The sequence below is a fragment of the Suhomyces tanzawaensis genome (assembly GCF_001661415.1).
Source record: "Suhomyces tanzawaensis NRRL Y-17324 unplaced genomic scaffold CANTAscaffold_6, whole genome shotgun sequence".
Classification (NCBI taxonomy): Eukaryota; Fungi; Ascomycota; class Pichiomycetes; order Serinales; family Debaryomycetaceae; genus Suhomyces; species Suhomyces tanzawaensis.
The window spans coordinates 826194-826641 of NW_017963641.1; positions in this window are offsets into that span (position 1 = coordinate 826194).

Genomic DNA, 448 nt, shown 5'->3' on the forward strand with positions numbered 1-448 from the left:
TACGGCAAAATTTAGATGGCCTCGAAATCGCCGGTTTCTACATGCGGTAATCCGCCATTTTACCCACTGAAATCACTATTGCTCCAATCTTGTTTCGTTTTAATGGTTCTGTAAGACACCAAGAGCACCCAGAACATTTCTAGTCATGTAGCGAACGAACCTTACTATAAGGTCTGGTAGAGTGAGAACTTGTAATTTCCTGTTACAGTGTTTTTAGAAAACATTCGAACCCTCGGCCCGGAACTTTTCGTAATACGGGAAACTCAATTTTCGTAATAGGGGCCGGATCTTTTCATACTAAGTTTAATTTTAAAACTGTACCNCCCTACCCGTGAAATTTACGACAGCAACTGCTTAGATTTGTAGTGCCTAATCGTTGTTGGAGCAAACAATGTTTTCCTCATTTTCCTTCTTAATTAAGGATTTCTCAAGAGACCGGAATTCTGGC